Source organism: Heteronotia binoei, chromosome 21, assembly GCF_032191835.1.
Source record: "Heteronotia binoei isolate CCM8104 ecotype False Entrance Well chromosome 21, APGP_CSIRO_Hbin_v1, whole genome shotgun sequence".
Classification (NCBI taxonomy): domain Eukaryota; kingdom Metazoa; phylum Chordata; class Lepidosauria; order Squamata; family Gekkonidae; genus Heteronotia; species Heteronotia binoei.
The window spans coordinates 141,506,194-141,521,077 of record NC_083243.1 but is presented as its reverse complement, the minus strand read 5'-3'; positions in this window follow the sequence as shown (position 1 = coordinate 141,521,077).

Genomic DNA, 14,884 nt, shown 5'->3' with positions numbered 1-14,884 from the left:
AACCTTTGATGATATCCTATATAGCAACTGTGTAACTGTGTGTACATCATTACTCCCAAGGCTTGTGTTCTTGGTACACCTCATGAGTTTCTAACAATAAAAAAGCTTTGATTTAAAACAAAAGACTGCTTATTGAGAAATATCAGTGCTTGACAGACAGCCCCTAAGACCAAATAAACTGCTCTGGGATTGAGTAAAAGCCCCCAGAATAGAATTATGGGCCCAGGGCCCCAGATAAACTACTCAGGGACTGGAAGCCCCTAGAATAGAATGACCATAGCTGAAACCACAAAAATTTCTATAAGCCGGGAAATGACAGCTCCCAGAGCAGAATGAGTATCCCTGAAACCAGAATAACTGCTCTGTACCAGGAATGATGGTCCCTGCATGAGCCGTAAGTGTTCTGGTCTTGGAGTGACAACCCCTAGGGAAGAGTGATGGTCCCTGAGACCATATAAACTGCTCTGAGGCTCAAATGAAAGCCCCCAGAATAGAATGGCAGCCCCTGGGCCCAGATAAACTACTCTGAGACTGGAATAACAGGCTCTCAGGGTGGTATAAGAGTCCCTGGAAGTAGCATAAGTTTTCTGAGCCTGGATAGAATGACAGCCCCCAGAATAGAATGACAGCCCCTGGAATGGCAGCCCTCATAGTGGAATGATGGTCTCTGGGAGTAGCATAAATATTCAAGAAATGGAATGACAGCCCCAGAGTGGGAAGACCATATAAATTGCTTTAGGGCTGTAATGAAAGCCCTAGTGTGGAATGACTGTCCCTTGGCCCAGATAAACTACTCTGGGATTGGAATGACACCCCCCCCCCCCCAGTTTGGAATGATGTTTCCTGGGCTCAGACAAGTGCTCTGAGACTGAAATGACAGCTCCAGAATGGAATGACGATTCATGTGAGTTGCATCAGAAGAAGAAGTTGATATTGGATTTATAGCCCACCCTCCACTTCAAAGAGTCTCAGAGCGGCTCATAATCTCCTTTACCTTCCTCCCTGACAACAGACATCCTGTGAGGTGGGTGGGGCTGGAGAGGGCTCTCACAGCAGCTGCCCTTTCAAGGACAACCTCTGCCAGAGCTATGGCTGACCCAAGGCCATGCTAGCAGGTGCAAGTGGAGGAGTGGGGAATCAAACCCGGTTCTCCCAGATAAGAGTCCGCACACTTAGCCACTACACCAAACTGGCTCAGAGTGGAAAGACAATCCCTAAGAGTGACATAAATGTTCTGGGACTGAAATCAGAACTCTCGGTCTGCACTAACAGCCCATAGATTGGAATATCTGCTTTTTGATAGCATTCTGCAATGATTAACAAGATGTTACCATGTTGTTATGGTCTATCCAGATCTACAATGATCATTTTTATTGTCATGAAAATTATTATATCCAGTGATGTCCACTTAGGGTTGCCAACTCTGGGGTGGGAAATTCCTAGAGATTCGATGGTGGAGCCTGGATAGGGCAGAGTGCAGGGAGATTAGTGGGATATAATGCCATAGAGTCTACTGTCCCAAGGGTACCATTTGCTCAAGGGAACTGATCACTGTAATTTTGAAAGAACTCCAGGCCACACCTGGAGGTTGGCAACCCTATGCTCTCTGCTGTATAAATCAGTGTTGAATGGAAGCAGTAAAATGTCCTTGTCAAATGCCATTGTGAGAACCAGAAATAGATAATCATTAGGTTTATTCAGATCCAAGCTTTTGTAAATATACAAGTGGGGGACCTGTGTGAATAGCAACACTGACTCTGTCCTAATTTAAGGCCTGACCAGAGCAGAACAGGGAGAATAGAACAGCAACCATTTGCTTTTTCCCTCTCTGTCTCTCAATGATGTGAGCTGAGTTAAAGCACTGAGCCATCATGATACTTCGTCCTAATTATTTCTATGCAAAAAGCTTGCTTTATTCTTTATAGGTTAAAAGGCTTGCTCCAATACATGCTGCCCTCAGCTACATATCTTATCTACCAGACTAGGATACAGACATATTTAGATAAAATAATAGAGTACATAGTTTCAATAAGTTCCATCTTCCACACCAGATAATTCCAAGGAGGGTAAAAGCCATGACAGAACAGGCTGACCCCTAGCCTTGAAATGTGCTGGCTGTCCAGGAGAAAATTCCTGAAGGAAGACCATCCTCCAAAACAAATCTGCCCATCTCCTGTATGTCTCAGACCAATGACAAGTTGGGGGAGGAAAGGGTATAATATCTGGAGCACAGCCCAAGAAAAGGGCCAGCTGGAGCACATGCAGTCTCAACACACCAGCCTATGTTTTTTGGTAAGAATTCTATATATGTTCCATATTGTGCAAATGGGATCCTGACATAAAGTCTCAGGAAAAGTGAATAGGCATATCTTATATGCCCTCTGGGTAGGACTAGATATGCTTAGAATGATGTTAGCATTCTGTACTGTCTTTGTGACTCCATAAAATTTGTGCACAATAAATTCTGCTAGCTTTAAGCCATGACTGGACATTGAATCTATTCAGCAAAAGGAGAAACTATGTACTGATCACCCTGGCAGGGCTGCTGATAAGACAAAGGGCTGCCTGAATTAGTCTTGACTGTCTTTCCATATCTAACATCTCCAAGGATTTGTAGGGGACATTTCATTGTCCTTTCCCTCACTATTTCTTTTTCTCCTTCTCTGAAAGTCCCCATATCTGCTCCCTTTTTCTTGCTTCCTTCTCCAGCTTTTCTTGCTTCCCTCCAGCCATTATATTTTTACTTGCTCTCCTGTCTTCAGAACTCCTTCCTCACTCCCTCTGGCAGCCTCTCTCCATATGGGATCAGATTTTGCAGGCAGCTTTCCCGTTGCTGGTGGAGCTGCAGATAAAGCATAGCAGCAATAGGTCTTCCACATGGCAATTTCCCTGCCTCAGTCCCCCAACAGTGACCACCCCTACTCCCTTGAGTCACCAGGGGGTTCTGCTGTTGTTTTAATCAGCAGTAATATATCATTGGGGGGTGGGGGGGTGGGCTCCCTCTGGGATGTCATACGGATCATCGTCTTGTATGCTGCAATCTCCATCTTCACTTTAAATCTACACCCAGGAGAGGCGGTATCCCCCGGAGGAAGTTTCAGGTTGGCAGCCTTCAGTCAGCCGAAGTTAAAGCTGCCTTCCAGGCAAAACTCCAGACAAGAATTGAGGACCCAAGTTGCCTCACAGATCCTTCTCCAGAAGCACTCTGGGAACACCTAAAAACTACCATCCTGTTGACCTCTGAAGAAATCCTCGGGTTCTCCACAAGGAAGAACAAGGACTGGTTTGACGAGAACAATCAAGAGATCCAAGAATTACTGGCGAAAAAGAGATCTGCCTACCAAGCACATCTTGCTCAGCCCTCCTGTCCCAGAAAAAAAGCAACCTTTCGCACTGTATGTAGCAACCTCCAGCGCAAGCTTCGAGACATTCAGAACGAGTGGTGGACCAAGCTTGCAGAGAGAACCCAGCTGTTTGCAGACACTGGTGATTTAAGAGGGTTCTACGAAGCCCTGAAGGCAGTATATGGTCCATCATATCAGGCTCAGAGTCCCTTACGTAGTGCAGATGGCCAAGTGCTCCTCACAGACAAGGCATCCATACTGAACCGGTGGTCAGAGTATTTTCAGGTTCTCTTCAGTGCCAATCGCGTAGTTCAAGATTCAGCAATCCACCTCACCCCACTTCAACCAGTGAAAACAGAGTTGGATGTGATCCCCACCCTAGAAGAGACTGTTAAAGCCATCAAGCAACTGAAAAGTGGCAAGGCAGCGGGAGTTGATGGAATCCCTCCAGAGATCTGGAAGCATGGGGGCATAGTACTACATAGCACACTTCACAAAGTACTTGTCACCTGCTGGGAACAATGCAAACTACCACGGGACTTTCGCGATGCAATCATCATTACTTTACATAAGAACAAAGGGGAAAAGTCAGACTGCTCCAACTACCGGGGGATAACCCTGCTCTCCATCGCAGGCAAAATCCTTGCTAGAATACTCCTGAACAGACTGGTGCCCACCATTGCAGAAGAACTCCTCCCAGAGAGCCAGTGTGGCTTCAGAGCTAACAGGAGCACCACCGACATGGTATTTGTTCTCAGGCAGCTCCAAGAGAAATGCAGGGAACAGAACAAGGGTCTATATGTGACTTTTGTCGACCTTACCAAAGCTTTTGATACCATTAGCAGGAACGGCCTGTGGCAAATCTTGGAATGTTTAGGATGTCCCCAAGGTTCCTCAGTATGGTCATCCAGCTACATGAAGACCAGCGAGGCCAAGTCAGACACTGCAACGATCTCTCGGAGCCCTTCCCAATAGGCACAGGTGTAAAGCAAGGCTGTGTTCTCGTGCCAACTCTCTTTACGATCTTTTTTAGCATGATGCTTCAAAGAGCCGCAGTAGATTTAGATGATGATGATGGTGTCTACATCCGCTATCGCACCGATGGCAGCCTGTTCAACCTGAGGTGACTAAAGGCCCACTCCAAGACAATGGAAAAACTTATCCGAGAGCTACTGTTTGCTGATGATGCTGCACTTGTCTCCCACTCGGTATCAGCTCTGCAGCATATGATGTCCTGCTTTGCAGAGGCTGCCAAGCTATTTGGCCTAGGAGTTAGTCTGAAGAAGACAGAAGTTCTCCACCAGCCTGCACCCCAGGAAGATTATCACCCTCCTTGCATCACTGTGGGTGAATCAGTTTTGAAGACAGTCCAGCAGTTCAGCTACCTGGGGTGCATCATCTCCTCAGATGCCAAGATCGACAAGGAGATTGACAATAGGTAAGATAAGATAAGATAAGATAAGATAAGATAAGATAAGATAAGATAAGATAAGATAAATTTATTTTTATATCCCGCCCTCCCCCACCAAAGGCAGGCTCAGGGAGGCTCACAGACATGGAAGACCATGATATAAATAAAATACAATATAAAACAAACAATTTTAAAATACTCTGTCCTAATTTAAGGCCTGACCAGAGCAGAACAGGGAGAATAGGCTGGCAAAGGCAAACCGTGCATTTGGCCGACTGCATAAAAGAGTGTGGAGCAACAAGCATCTGAAAAAAGGCACAAAGATCAATGTTTACAAAGCGGTTGTGATGACAACCCTCATCTATGGCTCTGAATCATGGGTTTTATACCGTCATCACCTGCGACTCCTTGAGCGCTTTCATCAGCGCTGCCTTCGCACCATCCTCAACATCCACTGGAGTGACTTTGTGACCAACACTGAAGTCCTCAAGCGGACGGAGGTTACAAGCATCGAGGCATTGCTGTTGAAGACGCAGCTGCGCTGGGCAGGGCATATCTCCAGGATGGAAAACCACCACCTTCCCAAGATTGCCCTGTATGGCGAACTTTCCACCGGCCATCGAAATAGAGGGGCACCAAAGAAGAGGTACAAGGACTCCTTGAAGAAATCCCTTGGTACCTGCTGCATTAACCATCTCCAGTGGTCTGACCTAGCCTCAGATCGCAAAGCATGGAGGCATACCATCCACCAGGCTGTCTCTTCCTTTGAGAACGCACGCATAGCTGGTCTTGAGGACAAAAGGAGATCGAGGAAGAATCGTACTGCTACAGCACCAACCCCAAATCAGACTTTTCCCTGCAGCCACTGTGGCTGGATCTGCCTGTCCCGCATTGGTCTTGTCAGCCACCAGAGAGCCTGCAGCAGACGTGGACTACTGCACCTTTCTTAAATCTTCGTTCGCGAAGTCAAGCCGAGAGAGAAATATATCATTATACTATTGTGACTATAGGTGAAACAGGTTCTCTGAATTTCTTTCTTTTTATTTATTTCTTTATTTTCCTTCCTTCCTTCACTATAAGCCTCTATCCTTTTCCTTTGCAGAAGCATAAAGGAGAACATCATATTTTCATAATGTTCAATTAGTTTCATAATGCTCAAAGACACAAGATTCTTACTTTAAAAAATTAAACCTAGAAATTCAGAGGGCCTGCCACACCTAATGTTCTAATGGTATATCCAGTGCTTTTTTAAAAGCAGGAACGCAGGTTTGGCTGGCTTGGTGTCAGGGGGTATGGCCTAATATGCAAATTACCCTACCCTAACTACCCTACCAATGGGTATACCAAATGCTAAGAAATTGGATATCAGCTGCAAGGCCTTTGCAAGCTTCTTTGCAGATAAAGTCCTGTCACTCTGCAGCGACCTCCCAGTCACTTTAGAAACAGTAACGGAACTCGAGGCTCCAAACACGTCTTCTAGTCCAGTTTTGGATTCTTTCACTCCACTCAGCCTGGAGGAAGTTGACAGAATACACTCTACTGTATGTCCAACTACCTGTAGGCTGGACCCGTGCCCCTCTTGGCTAATAAAAACTGGCCGTGAGGGGCTACAGGCTCCCCTAAGGGAAATTGTCAACCAGTTCCTTCTTGAGGTAACCTTTCCCCGGCCTCTTAAGGAGGCTGTGGTTCATCCCCTTCTAAAAAAGCCATCTTTGGACCCAGCTGAATTTGCAAACTATCGGCCGGTGTCCAACTTGCCGTTTTTAGGCAAGATTATTGAAAGGGCTGTGGCAGTTCAGCTCCAGAGTTTTCTGGATGACACTTCCGTGCTAAACCCACATCAATCCAGTTTTCGTCCGGGTCATGGGACAGAGACGGTACTTGTCGCCCTCACAGATGACCTCCAGAGACACCTGGATAGAGGTGGCTTGGCAGTGGTGATGTTATTAGACCTGTCAGCAGCGTTTGACACGGTTGATCATCGGTTACTGACCTGTTGCCTCGCCAGCGCTGGAATTCAGGAGTTAGCCTTGCAGTGGCTTTCCTCCTTTCTCCAGGGTCGGGGACAGAGGGTGGCACTAGGGGAAGAACTATCCCGGCAACACCCACTTAATTGTGGGGTGCTGCAGGGAGCGGTTCTCTTTCCGATGTTATTTAAGATCTACATGCGCCCCCTTGCCCAGGTTGCCCAGAGGCATGGGATGGGTTGTCACCAGTACACTGATGACACCCAGCTCTACCTGTTGATGGGTGGCTAGTCTGATTCCACCCTAGAAGATCTGTCTACAGCATTACAAGCTGTGGCGAGGTGGCTCAGGCTGAGCGGGCTGAAATTAAATCCGACGAAGACAGAGGTCCTGTACCTAAGTCGCTGCAGTCTGGGACCGGAGGTCTTTTTACCGACCTTTGACGGGGCGCAGCTTATGCTGGTGTCCAAGGTTAAAAGCTTAGGAGTGCTCTTGGATGCCTCCTTAATGCTGGAGGCCCAAGTAGCTGCCACTGCCAGGTCAGCTTTTTACCATCTGCGGATGGTAAGGCAGTTGGTTCCCTTTCTTGATCGTGACGACTTAGCTACTGTGATCCATGCTACAGTCACCTCAAGATTAGATTACTGCAATGCCCTCTACATAGGGCTGTCCTTGTAACAAATCCGGTGACTCCAGCTAGTGCAGAATGCTGCAGCCAGGTTGTTAATGGGAGTTCTTTTATGGGAGCACATTCGGCTTGTGCTGAAAGCACTGCACTGGCTACCGATAGTGTACCGAATTTGCTTCAAGGTGCTGATTATCACCTTTAAAGTCCTATATGGCCAGAGTCCTGCATACCTTAGGGACCGCCTTTCCCCATATATGCCCCAGCAAGCACTTTGGTCCGGAACCCAAAACTGGTTGATAGTCCCCAGCATCAAAGAAGCTAGGCTTGCATCAACAAGAGCCAGGGCATTTTCCATCGCTGCTCCTAGCTGGTGGAATGAGTTGCCAGAGGTGAGGGCCCTGTGAGAGCTCACGCAGTTCTGCAGGGCCTGCACAATGGCACTCTTCCACCACACTTTTTCATAATGACATCTACAGCGATGGATTGGGCCCAGAAACACCAAAAGTGGCTTGTCTGGGACCTCCAGATGTTTAAAAATCGACCAGTCTGATTATCACCACTAATATCTTGTTGTTTGGATACATCGAATTAGCCCCAGATGTTTTAACATTTTTATATTTAATATTGTTTATATTTACTGTTAAATGGTTGGGCATGCTATTGCTGACCCTCATATTGTTAGCCGCCCTGAGCCTGCCTTGGTGAGGAGGGCGGGATATAAATTAAATTAAATAAATAAATAAGTTTCTACTGGGTTTTTTGTAAAAAAAAAAAAAGCCTGTGTGAAACAGTGGTGATATCAGGGTGTGTGGCTTAATATGCAAACGAGTTCCTGGGTATATCAATATAATGGTATATAAAATAATATTTTAGTTTAAAATTTTAAAATGAAATGCCCCCTTGTGGCAGGAGGAGGAAATGACAGCTATAGCAACATAAGACAGCCAACCTCAGGTTGAGAAATTTCTGGAGATATGGGAGTGGAGCTTGGGGAGAGTGAGGTTTGTGGAGTGGAGGACCTCAGGGGGTATAATGGCCATAAAGTCCATCCTCCAAATCAGTCATTTTCTCCAGGGAAACTGATCTCTATCCTTTGGAAATCAGCTGCAATTCTAGGAGATCTTCATGTCTCAATTGGAGTTTGGCAACCCTATGGGGATATGGTCTGGGAAAGAGCCTGCCATGTGCACTAGAAAATCCAGCCTACACAGCAGCTGTCCAGGCTTTACTGTGATCTTTCCCAAAAATTCACAATAAAGCAGATTTGGAAGAGCCTGAGGGAAAGCCAGGGAAACCCCAGAGGTGCACAAATGTACCACAATGATGTGTGGAAGCAGGGGGAAAAAACACTTCTCAAAATCTTTAACCCTGGAACAAATAACCCACCCTGAAATGATCCACATTCCTGCTTCAATAATATTCATATTCCCAAAATAATAAATGTGAATCTCTTGGGTCTTCCAGCCTCTAATCTGAAACTCTAACTAGTACACAACACTGTCTGTTGTGAGGTGATCGCTGTTGAACATTAGCAAGCAGCAAGCTTGGGAAAGTCATGCATGTTGTCTTGTAGGAGATCACGACTCACGAGTTCGGGTGTTGTCATGCCTGACCATTATGAGTGGTCCCTTAAAAGAAAAGACAAAACAGCCCTGGAAAATGCCCTCCTCGTTGCCTTTCACTGACAGGAAGAAAAAGCAAAAGCTTGAAGGCTGGGAATACTTCTGTGGTTGCCTAACAATGGCCACTGAATGGACATTCATTCTTTAAAGGTGCTGTTTCTATCATGTCGATGGGTTTTATCCCCCCTCCCTGTTTACATAACTTATTTTTAGATTTCAGATTTTTCTTGTAGAGAGATCTGTTTTGTCTGTCCATGACCCCAATCTCTAAATTTAAGTATCCAGAAATAGTGCCACATTCAGAATTAGATATATTGATTCAATCTGTTCTGAATAAAGCTGAATTTTCTCTAAGAAAAATAGGTTTATCGTTTGCATATGTGGGCATCCAGGACATGCGACTTAAGTTGCCTTTCTCCCAGAGCTGGAGCATGGGAGTAGGTTGGGTAGGCGGCCGCTTAGGGCACTACCCTGCCTGGGGGCGCGGCTGGGCGCTCCCCCCATGAGCCAGGCCGGCGCTCTGGTCCCGCGCACGTTGCAAGGCATGCGGGAGGTGACCGCCGGCTCCCCCGCCTCAATCAGCCTTCCTGCGTTGCAGGAAGGCTGAGCGGAGGAAGGGGCTTGCGTCCCGTGCGCCTTGCAAGGCGTACGGGAGGCGACCATTGGCTCCTCCACCTCCGATCAGCCTAAGGCTGTGCAGAGGAAGGGGCTTGCGTCCCGTCCACCTTGCAAGGCACGCGGGAGGCGACCGCCGGCTCTCCCCCCCCCCCCCGTCCCCTCCGATCAGCCTTCCTGCAACGCTCAGGGCAGGACACAACTGTCAGCTCCCCTCACCCCAAACGGGAAGCTGGGGGGGGGGGAGCTTGATAACGTCACTTTTGTGACATCATCGTGCTGCGTGCACGCTTGCGCGTGTGCAAATGATTTCTTTCTAAAAGAAGATGGGGGGTGGGGGGTGCTGAGCTGGGGTGTGCCTCCAGTGGCAGAAAACCCAGCACCGACCCTGCTTTCGCCACACCGATTGCAGTCTTTACTAAGAGAATCTGATCTTGCCATATTGGTAGCATCTGCTGAGATCACTGCAATGTGTTATAGAAGAATGCATATTAAGAGTTTGAAACTTTAATTGTTTTCAAATGCAGCAATCTTTATTTTTTAAAAAGTGTGTACCTTGCACTTTCTATTTTCAAGGAGCCTTATAAAACCAAGATTACTAATATCAACTAAACACTAAAACCAAACTCAATAAAATAAAATATGCAAAACCTACTCCAAACAAACATCCTTAAAGCTAAAAAGGCCAGTGCTGAGAACAAACAGTAAACCCCAGAAGAACAACGTAATCAAATCTCAGTAATAGCAAAAATGCTATCACAGTATGATCATCTAGAAAACATGAGCAGAAAAGCAAGATTCCAGCCGCTATTGAAAGACAGATGCCTTGCAATTTTTTCTAAATTTTGTGTACCTCACCTAGCATACCATTTGGAATCATAGAGTTGGAAGGGACCTCCAGAGTCATCTAGTCCAGGTGAAGAGGTGGGCAGAGCAGGAGAACAACAGCGGGCAAGGGGGGGAAGGGCGGGCAGGGAGCTACTGGGGGCAGGAAGGGCGATGGGTGGCGGCAGCAGTAGCAGTAGGAAGGGAGGAAGTGCAGCAGAAGGTAAATGAGTGGGCTGGCGGCGGCAGCGTGGTTATCTTGAGCGCTGAGAGGGGGGAGTCCAATTTGGCGCACCTGGCTTTCCCGGCGCCCTAGGCAACCACCGAGGTTTGCCTAGTTGAAGAGCCCCTAGCAACCACCTAGTTTGCCTAGTGGAAGAGCCGGCCCTGATCTAGTCCAATCCCTTGCACTGTGCAGGAACTTCACAAATACCTCTCCCACATACATACATCACCAGTGACACCTGCTCCATGCCCAGAAGATAGCAAAAACCTCCAGATTGTCAAACTGGCCTGGAGAAAAACTGCTGACTGACCCCAAAGTAGCAATCAGCATTTCTCTGGCGATGTAAGAAAAGGCTACAAGAACTAAGCACTGATGTAACCCTTCCCACCTTTTTTCTCATGATCTGTCTAATTCACAGAATCGGCATTGCTGTCAGATGGCCATCTAGCCTTTGTTTAAATCCTCCAAAGAAGGAGAGTCCAGCACTTCCCAAGGAAGCCTGTTCCACTGAGGAACTGCTGTAACTGTCAGGAAGTTCTTCCTAATATAAATCAAATAAAATGGAAAAAAAATGGAAAAAAAAGTTGATAACCCTTTTGATTTAATTTCAAGCTGTTGATTCTGGTCTGACCTTTGGGGCAACAGAAAACAATTCTGCACCATCCTCCATATGAAAGCCCTCCAAGTACTTAACGATGGTGATCATATCACCTCTCAGTCATCTCCTCTCCAGGCTAAAAATACCCAGTTCCGTCAACCTTTATTCATAGGACTTGGTCTCCAGACCCCTCACCATCTTCGTTGCCTTCCTCTGGACATGTTCCAGCTTGTCTATATCCCTCTTATATCATGGTGCCCAAAACTGAACACAATACTCTAGGCAAGGTCTAACCATCACAGAGTAAAGCAATACTATCACTTCACATTATCTGGATGCTATACTTCTGTTGATACAGCCCAAAATCACATTTGCCTTTTCGCCAATGCATCCCACTGCTGACCCATGTTCAGTGTATGGTCCACTAAAACCCCTATATCCTTTTCACCCATACTTCTGCCAAGACAAGTCTTCCCCATCCTACAATTATGCAGCTGATTTTTCCAGGACTTTCTTTTGTAGAAAAAGCCCAGCAGGAACTCATTTTCATATTAGGCCAAACCCCTTGACATCACCATTGTTTTGCACAGGGCTTTTTGTAGAAAAAGCCCAGCAGGAACTCATTTGCATATTAGGCCATACCCTCCTGACACCAAGCCAGCCAGAACTGCATTGCTGTGAGTTCCTGCTCAAAAAAAGCCCTGGATTTTCCCTACCTAAATGCAGAGGTTTGCAGTTATCCCCATCAAAATTCATTTTATTTGTTTTAGCCTAGTTTTCCAGCCTGTCAAAATCATCCTGTATCCTGTTTCTGTCTTCTACTGCATTTTCAACCACTCCCAATTTAGTATCATCTCAAATTTAATAAAAATTCCCTCTATTCCTTCATCTAAATCATTTCTAAAGATATTGAATAACAGGTCCCAGGACAGATCCTTGAGGCACTCCACCTAGCACTTCTCTCCAAGAGGATAAAGAACCATTCACAAACACTCTTTGGGTGTGATCTGTCAACCAGTTACAGATCTACCTAACAGTGACAGGATTTGGAGCAACAACCAAGAAAGCTGTGAATCCTGTAAAACTGATATATTTCTCAAAAAGCAGGGATCTCTAGCAAGTGCCAATGTGCACATTTCAGCTGATGAGCACACCTGTCACGGACAAGCGGTCTTTCCATTATGTGGATCCTAAGTCTTTAAGAGCTTTAAAGGTTAAAACCCCACCTTGAATGGCCTCTGGAAACAAATAGCCAGCCAATGCTATTGTTGTAAAATTAGGATTATAATGCACCATGTACTTTACTGCACCAGAAAGGCATGCTGCTGCATTCTTTGTTATCTTCATCTGTAGTCTTGCGTGGTTCACATTACAATTAAAAAAACCCTGGCAGTTATGGAAGCATGGATCCATGAAGCAGTGTCAAGCTGGGCTGAAAGTTTTTGAGTAACCCATACTCCAGGTCTGCAGATTTCATTTCACCTCATTTTGCCTGTACTTAAAGACTTTCTCTGGTTACCAGCTACTCAACAAACAAATTGAAAGGACTATTTCTTACCTCTTAAAGAGCAAAATGGTCTAAGACTGATGTCTTTGAAGGACTGCCTGCTTCCATATGAAGCTGCTTCTGCTTTTAAGTCTCTCTTTTTGCTTAAGTGCCTTCCAGCTCTGTTCTGGGAGTCTATCATATTTTTAGAAGAGAGGCAGATGGCAAAATAGGTGATGGTGGTTCCCAGATTTTGGAATATCTTCCCCGATGTGTTCAATGGTCTTCTACACTTTCTTCCATGCATCAATTACACACAGTTCTGTTCACTCAGACCTTTGATTCCAGAATCTGATTACGTTTTTGAGGACTTTTTCCGCTGGCAGCCATTGGCTGTTCTGTTCAGTTTTATTGTAATCATTTGTTGCAGATTTGTTTTTTGTTTTTTAAAAAAGTGTGGGTTGTAAACTGCAACTGAAGTCCTAGGTTAGATGGTACATTACTAAATAGCAAATAAAGGAGTCAAATTGCATTGTAGACGGAATGTGGGGGGTCAGAGTTCTTAGCCCTTCTCCTGTCAGTTGATTTCTTCCTGAAATTGTCCCTCCTCCAAGTGCTTTCACCTCAAGAGGCTCCAAACCCATGTTTGCAAGGAGTGAGCTTACATTGTAGAATGAAAGCAATGTGGGAGTGTTCTTAATCCAATTTTGCAATGCAGTTATATTTCACTATGGAATTGGATTTTATGTATATTTGTACAAGTATCTGTGGATGATAATCTGAAACTCACCTGCACACAGATACTTACAAGAAACACTCTTGATAACATAGATTCTCATAACTCTGCCAAATCATTCCAGTCCTAACCTGTTGATCTCTGAAGCAAAGACTGCATACCATGTTACTGCTAGGATGTCAGGAGGTGAAATGCCTATGGCATGGAAAACCTGCCAGTAGAGTTGCAGGTTACATTGTAGAACTGAGACACATGCACATACAAATGCACACTTGTCAGTCATCTTATTGCTTTTAAAGTTCATGTGCCTCTCCAAGTGCTGCTTATAATACAGAATTGCATGTCATAATACAGAATTGCTCATACTTGGTTTTTATTCATGGTAAGACAAAGTTCACACTGGAAGGAATATATGGCTAGGGCATGTAGCTGTAGTGCAAGAAATAGCTGCATTGCAAATTCCTGGGTTCAAGTGTTAGAGAGAGATGTGAGAAAGGACATAACCATTTGGAAGCAGAAATCAGAAAGCAGAAACTGTACGCAAGACAATTTTTTTTCTAATACAGAAAACAAGATGGTCTGAGTGAGTGGGTGAATACCATTGATATAACAAATACATTTAGTGTTATATTTCAATAAGAAGGTGATATTAAAAAGATAATTTAACTTGTTCTTAGTGAGTCTCTCTTTCAGAAGAAGCCTTTGCCCAGAATGTTCAGTAACACCAGGAAAGAATACTGGCATACCTTGCACTTGTAGACTGGCAGCAGCATAAAGGAAAATAATATGCCAGTTCATTTTTAGCAAGATCCTGCACAATAGATTGCCAGCTTTGGAACAATTTGTAGAGAAAGGTGTCATTTTGGCTCCATATGCTGTCAACTGAAAAGTGATTCAGTTAAAAAGGTACCTGTGGAGCCATCCATTCTTTTGAGTTGGTTGTAGGTGCAGAGGTTGATGTGCCAGCTGGTAAAACTATAAATGAAAAAACGACAGAGTGAAATGGTACTATCAAAATGTATATGTAATAGGGAAAACCCTTTTGGCCTCTACTTCTGAGTAGATTCTGCTCCTAAATAATCTAAGCTAAACAATATAAATGTGCACAAAAAGGCACTTTAATAATCCAAAGCTTCTACCTTAAACAGACTGCAATATGAAACACAAGAGTGCACACAGGCACTTAGACATGACCTCTATTCTCGAACAGTCTGCACCAAAATGAATGCAAAACAGTCTGCAGAAAAATCACAGGCACTTTTAGAAGGTTAAGAGTCTGCTGTAGACTCATGAACCAAAATCATAAGAGAATAGTTTGTAATGAATTCTTTCATCCAGATTGTACACAGAAACTTAAAGAAACCAATTATCCCACTTCACAGTTCTGCTTTTCAGTCCACTGTTTTTTTCAGTGAGGTGTAGGATA